This window comes from Panthera onca, chromosome B4, assembly GCF_046562875.1.
Source record: "Panthera onca isolate mPanOnc1 chromosome B4, mPanOnc1 haplotype 2, whole genome shotgun sequence".
NCBI classification, from domain to species: Eukaryota; Metazoa; Chordata; class Mammalia; order Carnivora; family Felidae; genus Panthera; species Panthera onca.
Window position 1 is genome coordinate 19303265 of NC_138345.1, and position 19279 is coordinate 19322543.

A 19279-nucleotide genomic window follows, 5' to 3' on the forward strand; every position below is an offset into this window, starting at 1 on the left:
AGCACCTGGGTGGCTCAACAAGTCAAGCAACCAACTTCGGCTCAGGTCATGATCTCGCAGTTCGTGAGACAGAGCCCTGCGTCAGGCTCTGTGCTGACAGCTCAGAGCCTGGAGCCTGCTTCAGATTCTGTGTCTCCCTCTCTGCCCCTTCCCCAATCACGCGCTGCTCTGTCTCTCTGCCCCCCCCCCCCAACCTGCTCACGCTCCATGTCTTTCCCCACCTCTCTCTCTCTCTCTCTCTCTCTCTAAGTGTAAACATTAAAAAATTTTTTTTAATTTTTTTTTTTTTAAATAAAGCCTTGCACTTTATCACAGCAAAACTCTGTTGTCAATAGCTCCCAAATGTGACTTGGGGAATAAGAAGGAAGTTCTTCATAGATAGCTATCATGTTTCAAAATTCCCTATGACAAAAGAAGACATCTTTTTCTTTTTTTTAAACCAAGTTAAATGTTGTGTTTTAATATATGTTTTCACCTTGGGACACGCCAATAAGAGAGTGTCTGAAAAACCGCTAATCCCTTTTACTTATCGTGTACTTCATTTACGTTGCCTACCTTTTACGTTAGTGCTCTCTCCATGCCCTGATACAGAATGAGAGCAATGTGGGGATCACACTGTTTCTGGCAAGGCCCTCTCCTTCCCCAGGTCTGCCTCTCCCACACCCTCTAAGGCAAATTTTTTAATCCCTCTCCACCCTAATTCTCCATAGTTAACTCGAAAAACCGAATTGCCAGAAGTTAACAAAAGCAAAGCAGTTTAAAAATAGCAAAGCCCCTTACAAACACAAGATTTGTCAACTATCCAACAAAGGCACACGGCTGCAGGAAAAGCACTCGGTACGAAAGGGTCTTCTCATTTGAAAGGGTAAGACTCTATCACATCGATATGTTTTTAAAGGCCAGAGGGGCATCGTCATTCCTCACAGTCTAAAGATAGGAGCTAACTTGCATGGTACAATACAGAAGTCCTGAATCTGCTTAGAGTTTGATGCTTTTGTGCAAGCAAATGTGTTTCTATGGCAACTTCCAAGTCCCAGGGGTGATTCAGGTCTCTGGGGACAGAGCCCCTGACCAAGGAGACTCTTGTGTTTCATCACCGGCCATGCAGTGCTTTGACTGCTATCGGTATCCTGGTCACATGCAGTAAGGATCTCCCAGAATGTGACAAACGTTTCATACTTAGTTCACTTTTTCCTCTTTTCTCTATAGTGATAGGACACGTGCTTTTCGCCAACACGGTGATGAGTGGGGCTTGCAAATGAAAATCCGTAATAATTAAAATGGAGGTGCAGTTCTGAGTGGAGGAAAACTTACAGAGATCAACTGAATTTTTCCACTTTAAGAATTAATTCAACATGTCTTATTACAAAATATTCTCCCTGATTGGTTAGGTCAGAGAGGAATTGGTTCATCTGACTTGTCCGCCTGTGTTCGCAGTCCATTTAGATACTCATTTTCGGTTGCCTGGGTTTTCTGTTTTGTTTCGTTTTGTTTTGTTTTTATGACTATCCCCCAGAAGGTTCTTGCTTCTCAGCGGAATCCCTGGTCACTTCGCATTTGCCTCGCATATTTCCTCATTGTTTGGCATCTGTCCAGAAGACAACTTTACTAAAAGATGAGGGTCTGAAATCGTCTCTTCACACAAGAAACGTAAACTCTCTGGGCACCAAGGTGGCTCAATCAGGTAAACGTCTGACTTCAGCTCAGGTCATGATCTCACAGCTCAAGAGTTCAAGTCCCAAGTCGAGTCTGTGCTGACAGTTCAGAGCCTGGAGCTTCCTTCAGATTCTGTGCCTCCCTCTCTCTCTGCCCCTCCCCCACTCGTTCTGTCTCTCTCTGTCTCTCTCAAAAGTAAATAAGTAAATTTTTAAAAAAATTTTTTAAAGAAATGTAAACTCTCTTGGGCAATTTGTCTTCTTTACAAAAAGAGAAGAGCTCTGTTTAATATTAGCCCACTCTATTTTTACAATTTACATTCATTAAGACCATCTTCTCCTTTTTAATGGCCATTTCATTACTGTTTGTTAATTAGAAATCAAAAGAACACAAAGCAACCTGAATAATTGTCACCATTACTAATTACGCCATTAAAATAAGATTTAATAGAGTCGGCTTTTTTGGATTCATATTCCTGCTTTCACAAACAGAGAGGCTACTCACAAATGAGACCTATGTATCCACACTGGTATTGGAGGAGGAGGAAAACAGGAAGCTGCAAACCATTTTTGCACAATGTCCGGGCTGGGTGTAGCTGGAATGCCAAAAATCAAAAGTTATCGATTCCTTTAAATGTATTGACTGGGAACGGGGCGGGGCTATTCTCATTCAGAGTCGACTTTAACACAAGCATCCCGTGAACTGAAGGACTTTGGTTTAATTCACTGCTTCCTTGAGACATTAGTTCAGTATGAACCACAGTGAAGTTAGCTAATCATGCGCTCACTTGCACAAGCCTTCCCGCTGAGAGAAGCTCGAGGTGTGAGTGGCCCCTGTGTGGCTTGTGACCAGAACCAAAGAGTCCCACATAAATACCTTGCCTGTCCCCAAAAGTATCTCTTTCCTAGAATTCGGCGTGAGCTGTGTCAGGAAAAATTGTGAAAGACTTGGGAAGTGGCACACACTCACACAAATTACCTCCTGTGTTATCTAGTGTTACCTTCTGGCTAATTTGGCCTTTCTCTGTCTTTGAACTGCTTTACAGCAGCATAAAATGTTAAAAACCGATAACAATGCTAATGATGCTTTATCCATGCAAATGCAAATTAATTGTGTCCTGGGGAAAAGCAATTGATTATCGCCTTGTCAATAGGGCCTTTTTGCATTTATTTGTAAATTCATTTCAGCATCCCCGTATTACTCATATTTGCGCATTCTTCAAATGTACCTTTGACCCAGTCTTAACCTCTTACTGGTGCCCTCATTAATCAATGAGTTAAAATCTCTTAAATGTGTTCATCTTACCTTTCATGAGAATCATGATTTCGCCATTTAAAAAAAAAATATCCTTTAACAGATGCAAATGATTTAATCATCCTCCTTGCTTTCTTTTAACATTTGCAAAACTAGAAAGGGAGAAGGTATACTGCTGATTGGCTAAAGCCCTCCTCTCAATTGTGAAATATAGCTGTAACAATTTTGGGTGTTTATTGAAATTAGCTTTTTGTCTTGTTTTGTTTTGAGGTCTGATCTCGCTCGACTATTGGCAAATGCCACATGTGTACTTGTATATATGTACATTCACACACCACACACACACACACACACACACACACACACACACACACACACACCATGCATATGCACTAGAGTAGAGTTAATTCACCACAGCTGCTAGTTCCCTCTTGAAAAGCATACAAGGCTTCAATAAATGCAAAGTCTTAATTATTTCTCACATCTGGAAAAACTTGAATATGAGAGTGGATTTATTGAAGAAGCTCTTTGCTTGGCTGTCAACACCATATCAAGAGCCAGAGAGAGAGTGTGGGGTTGGATCACTGTTGGCAATTCTTTAACTCTTCGGAGATAGATGTTCTACCAATTAATTTATAACATGTCCGAAGCAGGAACACGATTTATGAAAACACAGTAAAGTAAATGATTTCCTAGTCGTTTATGGAGAAAAGCTGTTTTTGTCATGTTTTCAGGGGGGAAATCATGCATTACAATGTGGAAATAATAAGGAAATCCTTAAATCCTAGAAATAAAGGGGAAGGCTTTGGGGTTGTAGATTAAAAAACAGCCAACAGAACAATAATTTACATAAACACACGCAAAACTAGACAATTTGGCCCTTTTGGAGATAGTGGAATAATGTTCCTAAAAGGGGAGTTACATGAGATCATAACAAGGAGATTTAGTAGAAACCAAGGAATGGACAGATCCCTCCTTAGGGAGGATATTTAAGCCAGAATTAGGCAAAGTGATGGGGTTTAGGGAATGTATCCAAAGAGCATTTGCAAAGACCCAGAGACAAGAGTTGAAGGAACCAAAAGTTCAACGTCACTGGAGAATACAGTGGGAAGGGCTGAGGGTAGCAGAACAGGAGACCTCAGGGGAGAGACTGACAAGAGTACGTGGGCGGAAATCACTTATCTTAACACAAGAAGCTTAAACCAGTTTGAAGCATGAACCCTTTACAAAGAACACAGTTCCTGGTCAATTAACAGCAGAAACAGCACCTTCACACCCACTCTAGTCCCTTCATATGCCTCAAATTTAATTTCTACCCCTTCATTTTACCGTGAGTCAATTGAAATACTCTGTGTATCTAGAATTTATGAAAATTCATAGTGAAGAAATCTCTCCCAGGTTTACTAGTTTAACAAAGAAAAATATTAAGGGAAATATATTTGTGTTATATACACCCCCAATTAAATGGAATTTATGTTAAAGGTGTTTATAATACAAATTTCATACTTCCACATTTCTTTTTTTAATGTTTATTTAATTTTTTTGAGAGAGAGAGACCATGAGGAGGGGAGGGGCAGAGAGAGAGGGAGGGTGAGAGACAACCCAAGCAGTCTCCCTGCTCAGCACAGAGCCTGACATGGGACTCAGTCTCACGAACCGTGAGATCATGGCCTGAGACAAAATCAAGAGTCAGACGTTTAACCGACTCAGCCACCCAGGCGCTCCATATTTCCACATCTCCACAATTTCAAGTTTATTATTGGAATGCACCTCTTTTTCTTCCTTTTTCCTAAATAAGTCATATCAGTGTTTCTACTTAAACCTTAAGTATCCAATTACTGTACCTACATTCACTAAGGCTTTGTTTTATCCTGAAATCGTGATTTCATCCGAGTTTTAAGCCAGGGAAAACAACACAAGTGATTCTCACAAGTTCAGAACTTGTGAAGCATTAATTCCTGCATCTTATTCCAACTGTTTCCACGGAGTTTCTTCATGTATAATGCAAAATACAACATAATATCAAAGTAGAATCATAATTAAAGTAAATGTATAATTAAAACAGCTACATAGTGATGTTTGGAAACAATTGGTACCCTTTGAAGAGCGAGAACTAGTTTAACATTATTTGGGGTGATTTCTTATACTTTCTCTTATTATTTAATGTGTGTGTGTGTGTGTGTGTGTGTGTGTGTGTGTGTGTCTTCATTCATTTACTTCACACATAATTTTGTGTGCATTCTGCAGGCCAGGCACTATTTTAATCTCTTCAAATAATCAATGAACAAAACCAATAAAAATCCCTACCCATCTCTCCTATTTCAATCATATATTCCTTCATCAAATATTTGAATATCTACTTTGTGCCTTGCTCCGTAGTAAGCATTGTGTCCCGAGGTTATTCCAAGTACTGAATGTACATATGACCGTCAATATTCACTGGTATGTTCAGTTAAAAATATGAATTTTCTTAGACTACGAAAAATGCGTTGGGCTTATAAAACCTACATTTTCAACAAAGCAGCATGTTTCAACGAATTTTTATCAATGTGCAAATAATTTATAGATATCAATTTTCTATCCTATTTTTTTTAATGTTTATTTATTTTTGAGAGAGAGAGACAGAGCACGAATGGGGGAAGGACAGAGAGAGAGGGGGACACAGAATCCAAAGCAGGCTCCAGGCTCTGAGCTGTCAGCACAGAGCCAGACGTGGGACTCAAACTCACGAATCGCGCGAGATCATGACCTGAGCCAAAGTCGGATGTTTAACCAACTGAGTCACCCAGGAGCCCCAATTTTCTATCCTATTTTGTACACTGTATCTGTAGATGATTTTCTCCATCCTTTTTTTTCCCTCAAATCGTGTGTGGGAAATTTTCCTTCCGAACCCCAATACGCTTGGCATACTTTTGATTTGCCCCTAAAGTGGCATCCTTTGGGCAATGTCTACCTATGATGTTTTAACTATATCAGAAATTATTCGCTGGAGCAGCTCCGTCTAGGAGACCTATAATGTGAGCTCCATATGCAATTTTAAGTATTTTGGTTGCCACATTAAAAAAGAAACATAAGTTACTTTTAATGATATATGTGATTTCGCTCAATATATCCGGATTATATTCATTTCAGCATGTAATCAACATAAAAAGTACTGGGGTATTTTACCTTTTTTTATACGAAGTCTTTGAAATCCAGTGTATTTTCATCATATTTGCAGTTCATCCCAGTTCAGATGAGCTGTACTGGAGAGTGACCTACCATTGCACATTACAGCTGTACAATAATGTTATAAAAATTGTAAACCATTCGCTATGTTTTTCATTTTAATTGTATATACCTTAAATGTGAAAAAAAATACATTTAACCTTAAACTTCTTAAGAGGAGGGTTTCAGAATCCTAATAAGCAATAAAAACTGCAATCTAATTTCGTTTCCAGACCTACTTAAGTCAGAGTCCTCTGTATGAGGATGTATTGTATTAAAGGTTTCAACGGTTCTTCTAAATAATGAATTAACTCTTTAAATGATGTTTTAATTAACTTCACCGAAGGTGTATTTTCAAAATGCTATCTTGTTTCATTAATGAGAATGACATATTTAAGGTCCCAACAGTTTTCAGGATAAATAGTCACTCTTTAATTATCTCTCTAATAAATAGATAATTATATGAGTGAATAATAGATATTGACTCTTTCTTTCTCTACTTAAATACAAAAAAAAAAAAAAAGTCCAGATAGTGAAATATCTTCCACTGGTCCTCCCATTTTTAACTCCTAGAACCTAATTTAAAATATACCAACAACTGTTTACCAGCTTGGCTTAGTTACCTAAGCCATTGTTATAAAGCAATGTTACAATGATCCTTTGCTAAAGAGGCCTGATGGATCATTTAAAGAACCGAAGTGTCTCACTGAAATGAGATTTTTTTCTATTAAAAACTTTAAATTTTCAAATTCTCAACAGAAAAGCCCTTGAGCAGCGAGAGGAAACACAGTATCTCTCACCTTTGTTCTACAAAGGACCCATGGAACCCGCAAAATGGATATTTTGTAACTGCTAGGATCTTCGATAATATCCAAATGCAATGAAGTGCTTTGAATCAAAAATGCTGTTACATAAAGCGATATCCAAGGACTTAAATTTTACTTGTGTCATCCCTCAGTCAAGAACTCTTAGAAGTCAAGAACTCTTAGGAACTCCGCCTGCTGGGTACTAGGAGAGGGCACAAAAGCACTGTGTGTGTCACAGGATGCCAAGCACCGTGACTGTGGGCTTCACCTATAAAATCTCACTTAATTCTCACACCATCCATTTCACAGATGAGCCACTGGGACCCGGAGAGATAATTTGCCCAAGTTCTCACACTGAGAGATATCAACCCAGGTCCGTATCGCTTCAATCTGTGTAAAATCTGTGGAAACAGGGAACGGGAGAACATTCAATGACTTATTTCTTTCTGCGAGTGATATTATTATTATTTTCTATCCTCTTTTCCAATTTCCAACTTCAAAGTAATTGTCATTGCTGACAGTGTCATGGCTGACAGGAAGAGTACTTGTGGTGTGGGGACAACTGGGTTCCTGTGGCGAAAACGAGACTTCCCAGGAGTCGGAAGCAATGGTAAAGCACATAATAATGAAAGCGTTAGGAGCACTCTTGACCCGGCAAGAACCTAATTGGAGAAGCTTTCCTGATTGTTATTCAATAATGATACATTTATAAGCAGTAGTAAGCTGGAAAAATATTTAACAACCATCTCTCCCAGGGGGAGGAAGGAAGGAAGGAAGGAAGGAAGGAAGGAAGGAAGGAAGGAAGGGAGGGAGGGACACGGAAGGAACACAACTGACTCAGATGAGCTGACATGAGCCAGAAACACGAAGCACTGTGAGTAACAACAATGAAAAGCCTGCATCTCACAGTGAGTGAACCAAAGGTTGCCAGTAGACCTGAGAGACTAATCTTCCAAACTTTAAAACAGGCATTTCAAGATGCACAGTTATGCCCCAGTGCTATTCTGTCCCATATCTGTATGCTGATGAAATCGTGCTAAGAAATAACATTTCAAATTTATCAGAGCAGCCGTTTTTCTTTACTGATGGCCATATACTAAGATCATAAAGTCTGTGTTTGTGTTACTCTTAAAGATAATTCAAATGCATATCAGATACTGTACACACAAACGAAGGAAATGGGATGAAAAGTAATGTAAGAGGCAGATTTTACTGTATTTAAATAGAGTCTCCCCTTTCTACATAACTGCCTTGATACCCAAAAAGATTTGACGAGTTTTCCTTTAATGCAATTCAATGCATAACTGTTTAAACAGTATGGAGTTTCCTCAAAAAAATAAAGATAGAAACACCATATGACCCAGCAGTTCCACTTCTGGGTATTTATCTGAAAAAACAAAACAAAACACCAACTCAGAAAGATATCTGCACCCTCATGTTCATTGCAGCATTAATTGCAATGGTCAAGATATGGAAACTACCTGTCTATTGACAGATGAGTGGATAAAGAACATATGGTGTGTGTATATATATATATGTGTATATATATATATAAATATATATATATATATGTGTGTGTGTGTGTATATATGTGTATATATAGATGTGTGTATATATATACACATATATATGTATATATACACATATATACACATATATATGTGTATATATATACACACACATACATATATATATTATACATATATAATATATATATACTCATACTGGAACATTCTTCAGCCATAAAAGGAAGGAATTCTTGCCATCTGAGACAACATGGATGGATCTTGATGGCATTAAGCTAAATGAAATAAATACCAGAGAAAGACAAATACCATATGATCTCATTTATATGTGGAATCTAACAAAAACAAACAAAACAAAACAAAACAAAAAACCCACATACACACCAAGCTCCCAGACACAGAGAACAGATTATTAGTGATTGCCAGAAGCAGGTGGGGGGGGGGGCGTTGGTGAAATGGGTAAAAGGGATCAAAAGGTATACATTTCCAGATATAAAATAATAGGTCACAGGGATATAATATACATCATGGTAACTGTAGTTGAGAATACTGTATTGCATTTGAAATTTGCTAAAAGAGTCATTCTTAAAAGTTTTCATCATAAAAAAAAACACTTTTTGTAACTCTGTATAGTGATGGATATTAACTAGATTTATTGTGGTGATCATTTCAGTGCACGCAAATATTGAATCATCTCGTTCGACACCTGAAACTAAGACAATGTTATATGTCAATGATACCTCAATAAGAATTTTAAAAAAACACTAAAAATTCAGAATATTGTAAGTATTCATTGAAAACAGTGTGACAGTAGTGACATTTTTGTAGCATGCATTCCCTGATTTAGACAAAACTGATAATTTGCAAAAAACCTGAATTCTCTGGATTTATACTAGAATATTAGGAAAAATTCATCTCAAATATAAGGACAATAATAATTGTACTAAAGAAATACTGGCCTGAAATGTACTCTGAGCTAAAAATTACAATTTCACTTAACAATACTGTTTATTTGTGAAGCGCATGTGTTCTAGCCACTTCTTGTAAATCTAACCATCTTTAAAACACAGAGTAGCTACTTTCAAGGTTTTCTAGGACAAAACTGTCCAATAAAACTGACCTCTTTCAAGAGCAATCCCACTATGAGGGTCTTTCTTGTGTCAAAATTTTTACTTAAGGATAAAGTTTGCTGTAAAGGAGGTCTTTTGGCTGACATACGTTAATGAAGTAGCAAAGACACCTTTTTTCAGACCACTATTATAACCCTATGAAAGAATTTTCCTACAGAAATATCACTACACGTGCATCTGATCAAAGCTGTGCTTAGTTCCTTATTTTAAGATTTAAAATCACTATATATAGGCGCCTGGGGGGCTCAGTCAGTTAAGTGTCCGACTCTTGGTTTCGACTCAGGTCATGATCTCATGGTTCGTGAGTTCGAGCCCCACGTCAGGCTCTGTGTTGGCAGCTCAGAGCCTTCTTGGGATTCTCTCTCTCTCCTCTCTCTGCCCCTCCTCTGACTATTCTTTCTCTCTCTCAAAAAATAAATAAACTAAAAAAAAAAAAAAAGATTTAAAATCACGATATAATTCTTTTGATAATTCTTTTTTCTGTTAATGTCTATTTTTGAGAGAGACAGAGCAGAAGCGGGGGAAGGGCAGAAAGAGGAGACACAGAATCCGAAGCAGGCTCCAGGTCTGAGCTGTCAGCCCAGAGCTGGACGCAGGGCTCGAACTTGTGAACTGTAAGATCATGACCTGAGCAGAAGTCGGACCCTTAACCGAATGAACCACCCAGGTGCCCCGCCCCCTGATTTGATAATTATTTATGATATTTACTTTCTCTTATACAAATAATCATGAGGGAAGTCTCAGATTTAAACTTAATCAGAATAAATAGCTAAATTGTATTATCCTACATTAAAATATCATATGCATGGGTTTTAAAAAACTTAGAATAGGTTTAGATTTGCTTAACAAACCTTACAAGATTTTTTTTTAAAGATATCATCTGATTATCAATTAAGTGTGGCCCAATTCAAAATACAAAGGTTTCTCTAAAGGGGTAAATCATCTATATGATAAAATCTAATCTTCTGGGGTAGTTGCAGAAGACTTTATTACAAAGAAAACTACACACAATTTTATGCTTTAACTAGTGCTTTATTTAATTTACCTTTTCTATTATACTCTAAGTTCAGTGTTGTATTAATTTCTTTTTTTTTTTTTTACTTTTCTAAAACAGCAATAGCAAATGTCCTGTTTAAACAAACTATCTTTGTTTAAATATTCAAAGGTTTAAATATCTATGATGTAAGGACTAACTAGTTTTCAAAACATCATCAAAAATGTATCTTTTAAAGTACATTACAGGCTTTTGTGACGTTTGTATTTCAGGGACAGGACTGGCGACTGTATTTGGAGTCATGGCTTGGCAAAGATTACAACCGACTCAGGACCTATGTTACGATGAGGCTTCTACTCAAATCCTTTACATTATGCTAAAAAAAAAAAAAAAAATGCCTGAAATTATATTCCACAGTGAATTGATAGCAGAACTTTATGCTGTTTTCTATCCTGGCAAAAACAGTATGACTGACCAGGCAAAAATGACTAAGCACAGAAGAGACGCTAAGCCCACCAGATCCTCACGGAATGAACCTGAGTCGCTGAGCCATTGTTGGCAAAACACATCTGGTGTGCAGAGGGTAAAAAGCATCAGCCCTGCCCCGAGGAGTCTACTATCTGGGTTCGAAACCCCACTCTGCTATTGGCTTGCCCTGCGGCGTCATTTGAAGTTTTTGGTCCTTTATTTTCTTACCTGTTCAAAATCAGGTCAGCCTTTCTAGGTTCTGAGACTGTATGATTACCAACTTTATCTCCTAATCACTGGGGCACAGAGTTCGAAGATAAAAACATCATCGATCAACAAATTCTTTTACCAAATCACTTTTGGTTTGGGGAAAAGTGGAACTGTATTGAATAGTAGACACTGTGGTAAGTAGCCTTTACGTATCTTATCTCATGGCATGTTCCTAAACTCTTTAGAAAGCAAATCCTGTCGGGATCCCCACACCGAAGCTCAAAAAGGTAGAGTAATTTGCTTTAAAGTGACATCAACAGGACTGGAGTCAAGATCTTCTGTAGGCTTATGCATCTTCTCCCCATATAAACCCATGGCGAGTATTCAACGCTGTGATGTTATACAGCTGGACTCTACTTTTAAAGAGTCCCCTTGTGTTTTGACTACAGGTCAGAAACCCAGCAGGTATGACTGAATGGCTAATAAAGCATGAGATATTTATAAAACCGATTCCCATACACATCAGTATGTCGTGAACTGTTATAAAGACAAGGCCTTTAAACAACTACAAAGACATTTTCATAGTCTATTCTAAAAATGAGAGTATTAACTCAAGGTACCTATATAGATGACACTATAAGAGGGTTCCACATGCGCATAAAATAGGGATGTATTCCCAAGGCATGGGAAATCATCGGTGATGTAGCTATGCTGAATATCTTCGTGGGTATGTGTTCCAAAGTCGATATAAACATAATCAGTGGGAAATTAAATTCTAGTAGAGCCAAGAGCATGGCTTTGAAAAGCTTTTAAGCATTTATCTCCACAATGATCTCATGGGGAGTTCAAGCTTGCTTTTGCAAGCAATGACAGTGTCCAAAGCTCTAAAAAGCAGATATTTACCATACCATTCAATCTGTTGCAAGAGTTTCTTGGCAGTTTGACTCAATATGAGAAAATAAAGTTTTCATGTCATCACAAAGGGGAAAAAATTGTTATCTTAAGCATGTGTCCCTAAGTTCCTTGTCCCTCAATTTAATTACACATTCTCTTTCAAGGTTATAATAATAACTTTTATTATTCTTCACCCTAATAGTAGTTTAGTTCTGTAAATATGAATGCGAACTAGAAAAAATAAAAATCACTATTTAAAAATAAACGACATGACCAACACAACTTTATTTTATATTAGTTCTGCTTTATGTTTTCAGTTGTATTACCATCTCCTAAAGGGATGCTTGGAGACTGCGGCTTATAAGGAGAGTAAATCAATGGCACTGATATGTTTGAAGTGCAAACATAGATTGGCCATGTATATATTATTTTAAAACAATTCAGTATTTGGATCAAAATATCAATATTTGAACTACTACATACAAATCATTATGTTAGGTATTGCAAGAAATATAACACTGAATAAAATCTAGCCTTTCACAGCCATGAAGCAATTAAAGAGGATACTAAAGCCGTCAGAGAATTGCAGAGGGCTGTAACCATTCAGAAGATGGAAGAAATCAGAAATATCAAGGAGACTCTAATCGAGGAACACTGCCTTTGATCTGCACATTAGGAAGACCAGTCCACTTGTCACAAGTGAGAAAAGGGAAGAGGGAAGACAGAGCACAAGCAAAGACAGCAGAACAGCCATACGTGAGCCCCCGTGAGAAATAAGTTGAGTGTGCAGAGACAAAGTGTAGGAGTAAGGAATACATGCAAGGCAGAACAGGACAGCTGCAAATGTCAAGCCAACAATTTTATATATAATTCAATCAAAAATGTTGCATCTTGAAGTTCTAAGCAGAGGAGTGACATAAAAATCCAATATAAAAAGGTTAATCTAGTTCCGATGGGCTGACACGAAAGGAAAGAGAATATCAGAAGATTTCTGCAAAAGAGCCCATGGAAAAAATAAAGACGGATACCAGGGTCACGAAGTTGCCAAAAGTAAAGATTTGAGAGACGCTATAACGATGGAGGCAGAAGGATGCCTGAGTGGCTCATGGGTTGGGCATCCAACTCTCGGTTTCAGCCGAGGTCGTGATCCCAGAGTCATGGGATCGAGCCCTGCGTGGGACTCTGCACTGAGCGTGGAGCCTGCTTAAGATTCTCTCTCTCCCCCCACCTCTGCCCCCTTCTCCCCCGACTCTCTTTCTCTATCTCAAAAGAAAAAAAAAAAAAAAAAAAGATGTAGGCAGAGCAACAGACAAGACGTGAAGAATGAAAGGCTTTTTTAAGGTGTTGAGCTGTTTGCCTAGAAAGGGAAGTGCGCTTAGCCACGCGGTTGAACCTAAGGTGGAGCTGTTCAGGTGAAGTAGAGCCATCAGTTAGGAATGTGAGGTGGTCAGATTAGGGCACTGGCTCAGCTCTGAGACAGGAGTCCGAGTTCAGACAGGCACGCGCAAATAGCGGAGAAAGTAAAGAAGACAGTTTTACAAAGGCATCTCCTAAAGAACAGCAAATCGTCCTCCACAGGCACTGCTGATTGTTAACGTTGTAACATAGAAAAAGGTCCACTCCCCAAACAAGGTCTCCTGGGGGACAAAGAAATATTCTCTCTATTCTGTTTTCTTAACAATTCTCAAAAACTAGACTACTTTGTTTTAATGGAATGCTTCATTAAGAGTATTTATTGGAAAAAAAAGTATTTATTGGGACACTCTTATAGGAGTTAGGGACTTATAGAAGTTAGGAACTTATAGGAGTTAGGACACTCTTACAGGAGGTAGGAGTTAGGAAATTTATCATCTTCCCAAAGGTGCTTTTAAAACCATTTACATATTCTTGTCTGGTTATAAAAAATGATAAATGTTCATGGTTTACTGGAAATAGCAAAAAGCATAAACACCAAATGTTTGAAATATTGCATCGGGAACTGTTGTCGAATTTTATCAAATGCTTGTTCAGCATTAGGTGGCTTTCCTTATTTGACTTTTTGATTAATATCAATAGTATATTAACTTTATAATATTACTAGATTTCCTAATATCTAACCATCCTTGCATTCGTGAGTAAAATACTACTTGCTCTTGGTAGATTACTCTTTAAATGAATATGATTTCATAGCATTTTATTATATAACAATATGTATGTAATAATGAACATTTATGTTAATGACCAGAGCCACTGATGTTCATGAACTTGAGTTTTCTTTCAAGGCTATTACCTTTTTTGGGGTTCTATGCCAGTTTATGTACATTTGGAATGGCTGTTCCCTGAAAATAGGACAGACTCAACAATAAAGCTATATCATACATGTCAATAAACCTACCTGCATGAACCATGCTCGGGTCCCTGACTCTTGTAAGCGGACTGTGAATCACATGACCTGACTATCCAGCCATGGCTCATTAGATCAGGAGCAGCCATTGCACTTGGGGAAAGGAAGTGCACTGGCCATCCACTGACTAATAAGAATGTGTTTCATGAGTTTGAACGAGAAGACATTTCGTTGTAGATAATCAGAGGGTGGTGACTGCTGGGGTTATAAGGCCAGGTACACTCAGGCAGATGGCTGTTTTGCAATCAGATGCTGAGAAGGAGGCTAAGAAATCCCATATTGAAAAGCAGAGACAAAGAACTACACAGACCCTAAAAGAGACGGTTAAAGAGATTTGCTTTCTAATGGCTTCACAATTCCCGTGGCGTCCAATACTCCTGTTGGAACTGTTTGCTATGATATTATCCCATATCTTGCCTATATATCCCTTTTTTCTTAAGCCATTCCTTGGAACCAAACACCCCTAAGACAATATTAGGGACAGGAGCCTTTTAGAAAGCTAATTATTTCATAATTTTTTTCAGTGTTTTCCTTGGTTATTGCTTTGCTCAGCTTTTCTAATTCCTCTGGCATCAATTTTGGAGGTCCCTATATTTCTTTTAAAAATCCATTTCATTTGTATTTTCAAGATTTATTAACATAATGTGCTCTTGTGGGTTTTGAATTTAATAATAATCTAATCCGATTCTGAGCCAGAAGAGATAACCACACATCCAGAAAGATGTTCAAAACTTGAAAGAAATGCATGAGAGGGTAAAAATAATGGAAGTGGGGATTTCAAATTATCAAGACAACTTTAATAACAGATTTAATATGCACTGATGATTCTAGCTCTCGAGATTTCCTTTATATATATATATTTTTTTTTTATGTTTATTTTTGAGAGAGAGGGAGAGACAGAGTGTGAGCCGGGAAGGGGCAGAGAGAGAGGGAGACACAGAATCCGAAGAGGCTCCAGGCTCCGAGCTGTCAGCACAGAGCCTGACGCAGGGCTTGAACTCACGGACCGTGAGATCATGACCTGGGCTAAAGTTGGACGCTTAACCGACTGAGCCACCCAGACGCCCACCTTTTTATAAATTTTCTTAATAAAAGTTCTTTAGAGTACACAGCAGGCATCTAATAAATGAACCGATCACTATAATAATACTTCACTAAAAAATACTTTTTAGACAGTTACATATATAAAGCACCAGGCTTTGAAAATTTTAAAGTTAATGTTTTAAATCAGATCCGCAAGCTAACAGAACATATTCATATCCGGATAGTAAATGAACATTCTATTAAAAACACAATAACGAAAACTCATTTCCAAATGTTATCATAACCTTATCACTTAGTTATACAGCATAGTAATACATAAAAGACTGTCTTTCTATGATAAATCCTTATTAACTAAGTCCTCCCTTATTTCAGAAACAGCTAGCCTTTTATTTCCTGAGAAGTGAAACATAATGAATCATAAGGTAATTAACCAGTCATCTAGTTTGACAAGATGTTTGATGAGTACAGATTACTAAATGTCAGAATTCTAAAACTACAGGCAAGAACTATTGCTTCCCAATTTCTTGGTCTACACAATCCTGAAACATAACCATATGAAACAGCTACTAAGGAGGGGTAGAAATAGAAGGAAAATCAATTTTAAATATAAAAAATTTAAAATGTAGAAATATCTAGAGTGTGATTATGAAATCTTTCTCAGGCAGTTCTGAAGAAAACAATCTAACTTCCAAATGCTCCCTGAAAGCCTCTAACCTTGTTTAGGGATGAAATGCGTCCCTAGCTGAAGCTCTGTAAGATGACAAACTGTTTTATACTCCACCACTAGAGTGACAGATAGATACAGGATATTTGAAACAGGACATAGGCATCTCGCACCGCACTGACCTGCAGAAAAAATTACTAGAATATCATCTATTTTTTTTTTTTGTCTTAACATTCAAGAGAGAAAACTTTACTAGTTTCTGGATCTACAGCGGCACATACATGTAATGTATAAGTAAATATAAAATGTACTGGGGAATCAGCTCAGACTTTTACCTGCTGACAGGAATGGCATGGTGAAAAAGACAAGCTTGGTGCACTAAATTATAAACCTGATGACACGAACAATCCTGCTTTGGCCTAATAATCCCGTGTGCGCCTAGTACAGAGCTGATAAGAGCATCAATTTTTACAAAGTTAAAACTCAGCTTGTGAATCCAAAGTCCGCCATTTTGTTGCCTCCCAGAACACGCACAATTGCACTTAGAATACTGCCAGCAAGAGGGGTGCTTGGGTGGCTCTGTCAGTTAATCGTCTGACTCTTGATTTCTGCTCAGGTCATGATCTCACAGTTCGGGGGATCAAAGCCTGCATCGGGCTCTGTGCTGACACTATCCTCTATAATGGTCACTAATGTAACGTCACACTGGCCTGACACACTTAATTCATTTGTCTCTTCAAAATGTCCTCTCCACTACTTCTCCGAGGGAATAAGTGTAAAATGGCAGTAAAGTTTCCATCTCTCTTACTGATACATCCGTTGATGTCACAACCCAAGTCAATAGTGGGATGTGCACCACGGAGCTGGTTTGCAGTCTGAGGCAATTCAGGAAATGGCTGTTTTATTGACTTCTCCCATCCAAGTACTAACCGGGCCCGACCCCGCTTAGCTTCTGAGATCAGATGAGATCGCGCGCGTTAAGGGTAGTATGGCCGTAGACTATTTTATTTACTTCCGAATGCACACCAAGCTCCAAACTATTGACAACTTGGGCCACGCATCGCTATGTATCACACATCTCTAACTTGTAATTTGGAACAATTTGGATCTTGGAGAGGCTGGAAAAAATCAAGGTAGCTATGCCAATTTTGATATAAACCAACTTACAGGGAGGATGTTAAGCCAACATAGGAAAGTCAACTCCCTCTGAACAGCATATAAAATGCCTGAGCAGCAAACATGTCCACAAAATGAATGTGTTTTTCTGTCTCACACTAACCTTCTCTATAATTATTCTATTTTATTTTGGGGGCATCTGGGTGGCTCAGTCGGTTAAGCGTCCGACTTCGGCTCAGGTCATGATCTCACAGCTCGTGAGTTCGAGCCCCGCGTCGGGCTCTGTACTGACAGCTCAGAGCCTGGAGCCTGCTTCAGGTTCTGTGTCTCCCTCTCTCTCTGACCCTCCCCCACTTCTGCTCTCCCTCCCTCTCTCTCTCTCTCTCTCTCCCTCTCAATTAAAAATTAAAAAAAAAAAATTATTCCATTTTATTTTTCAAGATACTTCTTTGTGTATATGCCAAGATCTTATGATTAATATCTGAAGGGAAAAAAAAAAAAAAAACAAGAAAAGTATTTTTAACTCCTTCCTGTTACAACCTGGCATAAACAATTTATGTTAACAGGCAGGTGATACTATAAATGGAAGTTAATATGATCATTGAGGAAACAAAGACAAACATTTCTGCTAACGTATTAATAAAACTATAGGATCCAAAACAATCTACACAGGACACAATGAGCACAGTGGCTAAAACCTAACTACTAGCGTTAAATACTGAGTTAGAATACAAGCTCCGTCATTTAGCAGCTCTGTGTGGTTGGTCAAGTGATTTCACTTCTCAGAGCCAAGCGTTCCTCATCAGTAATGTTGAAATAACAAAGATTGCAGCCCTAGTTGGGTTTTGTGACAATTAAATAAGGTCACGTGTCTAGAGCACTTTCATCAGCACACTTCAGTAAGCGCTTAATAAATCCTTCGTATTATTTTCATTCTCTCAAAATTGTTTCCCCTTAACATGATCAAATTAAAGCACAAGACTATGCACTAAAAACTTCTGGGACAGGGGTGCCTGGGTGGCTCAGTGGTTAAGCATCCAACTTGGGCTCAGGTCATGACCTTGCAGTTCATGAGTTCGAGCCCCGCGTCAGGCTCTGTGCCGACAGCTCAGAGCTTGGAGCTGCTTTGGATTCTGTGTCTCCCTGTCTCTCTGCCCCTCCCCCGCTTGCTCTGTCTCTCTCTTTCTCTCAGAAATAAATAAACATTAAAAAAGTTAATAAACATCAGTAACTTTTAATAAAAAATTCTGGAAAAAAATTGAACAAAATACTAAAGTATTACTGGGGATCAGTATGAGGGTTCTTCAAAGGTTCTAAAATGAATATACTATCACTAAAAATAAACCAGATCATGAATTATTTTAAATATCCAAAACTAAGAAAATATTTTATGGCAAGAGAAGGCATCCAACGGGGATCTAGTTTCTTGCTAAGAGAGGAGTCACCCATATTTTCTGAGAAAATCATATTTTTGTGAGAAAAATCATGCAATGTGTTAGGCGAACATATGGATTCCGGTCCCACTGCTGACCCTCTGGGTGATGTTGGGTGAGGCCGTACTATCTTTGTAAGCCCTGCCTCCCTTAAAATAATAAATGTAGCCCATGCATGGGTTATCTTTAAAAATGCTTCCATTTCACACTTTGTGTGTTTTTATAAACACAGGAATCCTGTCACCATGACTTTTGCTTTAAAAGGATTTTTTAACACCTATTATAAAGGCTCTATTATTAGAACTGTGTGCTACTAGAACATTCACACATAGAATGGGATTAATAGTCCAGAGACAGACCCACATGCATAGGATAAAAGGCATTCCAGTCAGTGGGGAAAAGGAAGATGCCTTAAGAAATAATGTTAGAACGACACGGGAAACAATTATCATTGGATCCACTCCCCAAACCCCACACCAAGATAAATTTTAAAT

At 38.2% G+C, this 19279-nt stretch overlaps 1 protein-coding gene across 6 annotated transcripts in view; it reads right to left on the reverse strand.

The window, feature by feature from the left end:
- NEBL (nebulette) overlaps positions 1-19279 on the reverse strand; it is a 357579-nt gene that overhangs the window by 111233 nt on the left and 227067 nt on the right. The window lies entirely within an intron of this gene.